This window comes from Lepisma saccharinum, chromosome 9 (genome assembly GCF_977018435.1).
Source record: "Lepisma saccharinum chromosome 9, izLepSacc3.1, whole genome shotgun sequence".
NCBI lineage: Eukaryota > Metazoa > Arthropoda > Insecta > Zygentoma > Lepismatidae > Lepisma > Lepisma saccharinum.
The window spans coordinates 42,462,082-42,466,167 of record NC_139237.1 but is presented as its reverse complement, the minus strand read 5'-3'; the positions used below and the strand labels follow the sequence as shown (position 1 = coordinate 42,466,167).

At 32.4% G+C, this 4,086-nt stretch overlaps 1 long non-coding RNA gene across 1 annotated transcript; it reads left to right on the top strand.

Annotated features, from left to right (window-relative positions):
- Positions 1-748: 748 nt before the first annotated feature.
- LOC145992645 (uncharacterized) lies at positions 749-3,293 on the top strand. Its single transcript, XR_014442185.1, has 3 exons — positions 749-875; positions 1,394-1,520; positions 3,126-3,293. It is a non-coding gene; the product is annotated as an uncharacterized LOC145992645 (long non-coding RNA).
- Positions 3,294-4,086: the final 793 nt, after the last annotated feature.

Genomic DNA, 4,086 nt, shown 5'->3' with positions numbered 1-4,086 from the left:
TATTGTTCATTTTATTCATAATTTTGTATTTAGGCAAGTAGAATTACATAGCTTTGACAAAAACTCAAGTGAATGGTTAAAAATACAAATTTATGAGTAATTATAATAGTGTACATTTACACAAGTTGGAGGTGTTATATGTAACTTTGTATGTGAAAACAAAATTGAAACTTAGAAATTTTTATCTGCGGAACACTGAGGAATTTTCTAAAAAAAATTAGATGGCAACACTGATTTTCACTAATATTAACTATTTGGATGTTCCATAACATATTGAGCATCCACTTAAAATCCTTCTGCTAGTTCTAAGCAAATAATGTGAAGTAAAAGCAAAATTTTTGTAATAATTCAAAATTCCTTCGGTTTTGCGGCATTTTCCAAGAATGACAATTTTACATAAAAACTGAGTGGTACTGACATGAAAAATGTTAGTTCTTGGTGTTATTTTGTATTTCCCTTCAAGTTTAAGCTGTTTATGACTGCAACAATTAGCATTCATGCATATTTAACTGTAATTAGGTATCTTATGACTGATTTAAAATTCTTTTTCTACAATTTTTTTTACAATTTTGGACAAAATTTGGATTTAAAGTTCCAGTAATCAAAATAGTGACACAATATAAGTTTAATACACTATATTTAGGTAATTTATGGTTTAATTGTTATCATTAAGTTTAAAACTGTACAAAATTGTTAATAATTTATGGTTTTCATGCTCAAAATTAATTTAATTACAGGTTTTTATGAGAAATTCTGATTTTAAGTCTGGAAAGTAAAAGATATGCCAATAATTGTGCCAATGGGTAGTGAGCTGTGAAATTTCTGTGGGAGGTCCTAGAAACTGCATTGGAACCTCTTTCGGACAAGATCCACAAGTAAGTTGCTTTTGATGTTTTCAACTAGAACCTGAAGCAACAAAATACCCACCCCTCATCCCATTAGAAATGGATCCAATAAGTTTTTTATAAGAAATTTGAAATGTTACTCACTCAATGGTTGGAAGTTAGCTTGAAAGATAAATAAAATAAATCATGGTATAGGTTATTGAAAGTTTTCAATCTTGTGTTCTGACAACTATTATTCAATCCCCTTACCTTTACTTTCCATGTGAATGGCTGTATGTGGAAAGAGTGGGTCATGGAATTGAACAATTACTTGAATTGATACCAACACACAGGGCCTACTTTTTTAAAAATGCTGCCAATTTATCATACAAACTTCTGTAACTATTTAAGGTCAGAGTGGGCTTTCCTTAAAAGTAGGCAAATTGACATTCTTTGAAATAACCCTTCCGTGTACTGAATGCAAGTTGTTTTTTTTTTTTTGTTTTTTTTGTTTGTTCATATATTTGATATTTTGAATGAGATTCTTACATTTATTATTGTTATTACAGGATCGTCCCTAATAGAATGCATGGAAATTATGCTTTCAATTGAGCAAGAATTGATAGAATGCTTGGCTTCCTGAATGCTATATCAGTATCCATTTCAAGCATGCAACACATTGGAGTTTGGCAAAAGGTATGTTGTATCATGTGTGAATGGAACACTGCACAAACTTTCACATAATAATTAAAAAGCTCCAAGTTTGTAGTTAAAATATTTTTAATTCTCCTGAAATATTCACATCAATTCAGTGCTTAAAATGGTTGGGTCAGTGGCAATGTGGTTTTAGTGCTAGACCCATTCTTTAATCACCAAACATTCAGAGTTTGAGTCTTCTTGTCAGCATGGATGTGGTTTGTTGTACAATGAGATGCATAAGAATTGCAAAGTAAATTGTCCATCGTCATGTTTATTGCCCTTGTTTTACGAAATGAGAGCTTAAAAAAATGAAACAAAATGTCAAACAAGCTGCTGAAAATTTCTACACCAGCACTTGTATACATAAAAGGTCAGTCCCTAAAAACACGAAAGAAGCAAGAGAAATATGAATGAAAATTGTTATGGACAATTTGCTGACCCAATACTTGTGCATCCCACTGCACCATTTATTATTTAATCATAATATTGGTCATTTCTCATGTTAGTATTGTCTCTTAGATCTAAAAGATGAATGGTTTAAACACTGAATGCAGTACTGGGTTTACCATATGATTTGGCACACACGGAACGGAAGTAAGGTAAAGCCCCTCATGCACCATGACATGAAGGCACAGCGCAATGTGGAAGTTGGGCCCCACCAGTGCTGTGATACCATAATTTACCACAGCTATACACTAAATTTCATGAAACGTTAAGTGGAGACCATGTTTCCATTAACTATGGATTATGTTTCTATTAAATATATGGATGAAATCTGCAAACTTCTCTAAAAATGTGGAAAACGTGGTGGAATACTGATGATGATGATATGTGGCATTTTGCAAATAAAAACAAATATGGAATTCATATTTTCATGATTGCATTTCAACATGCAGGCTACAGTACAGCATGTTATTGTATCTCCATTTCTTGTTTCATTGCTTCTTTGAATTTTAATTTTGTTTTCTGTTAACCACTTTAATAATACTCGTAATGACACTGAAAATGAAAACTTGCAAAAACGTACATAAGAAGTTCTCTTCTTGTTTTGAACTGACATAATGCAGACTTCAATTGTCTCATGGCAGTACAGACACCCAACTAACTGGATTGTCATGGTTCACATAGGAGATGTACTGCGTATACATTTTTGCAAAGAAAATTCAGGCTTGACCAGGACAAAAACCAAGTTCTTTGGCATAACATGTCATTGCTCTATGGACTGAAATAAACCAGGGCTGGCTTAGTAGATAAGTTAGTATAGTTACTTTTTCAAATTAGTTACTCTATGGGTAACTGGGAATGGAGGGGGTGAGGCAGCTGAAACATGGTACTGATCACATCATCTCCACTGTAGCCAGTAGAGAATGTGGAACCATGTGCATTCATGGAATGGTGACAATTTCTGCCACCTTTCCACATATGTATTTATTTTTTGAGGGAACTGTATCAGTGGGAAACCACTACTGAGCTTACGCACCACTGAACACCTTTGACAATGTTATTCTGTTACTTGAGAATTAATGAAATTTTAAATTTATGCTGTTGCAATTGCATTTGGTTTTGTATTAAATTCCTTAATGGTATATTTCTTCTTCCCAGGTGATTTAATCAAGCAGAAGGGTCCTAAGTTAAGAAGAAAAAAGCACAAGTGCAATGTAGTAATTATTTGACAAAATGCAAAGAAACAAGTGTAAAGTGAAAATAAATAAAAAGTAAATTATAATTATGTACTTGGTTGATTTGAATAAATTATTTATATTATTTGAATTATTATATCTCATTTGAAAATTCCATTTTTAAAACTGAAAAGTATTTCAGAGGATTGCACCAATAGCAGGGATGGAAAATTGGTAGTAATGCCAGTAAAAGCCAGTTTTTTATCTTATTTTACTTATTTATTTATTAATTTTTTATGTTGAATTGATTCTCTTGGGCTATCGATCAAGTGGGTTTTGCAACTGTTTCTGAGCTTTTGAGAATAATGCCACTATCTTCAGGCAAGAATTACTTCTTTACCTTTACCCTGAAGATGAGAATAAAGTCAGATCTAGGAACTTCTCAGACTTTTGTAGAATGCATGTGGTCAAGGAGAGAGAATCTGTTCATCATTTGCCTACAGAAAAACTTCGGCTTATTATGGTATTGTGTGTGTTTATGAGTGCAATTTGGGATTTACTTGTTGCATTGTGAGGAAGTTGAAGTGAAATTAATTTTTTTCAGTTCAATTACAGATACTTTTGTAATATTTCCTAATTTAAGTAATAATAATTATTGTACTAACAAGGTAGTCTCATTATGGAAATGTATTTCCATAAATGCTAAAACATTGAAATTTTAAGGTTTGAGGGCTATGTTTTCCTTTCTGCTTTCTATTATGTTATTCACAGGCATGGACGTCCGCAGAATTTTTTCCAGGGAGGGGCAAGCAAGGTAATTTTTCCAGGGGGGGCAAAGGACACACATTTTCCTCCAAAATAGTGGTGCCCTCTCAAAAAACAATATTTCAGTCTGAAATTATCATGTTTCTTCAACGAATTTATAATAATTAACATAAATTACT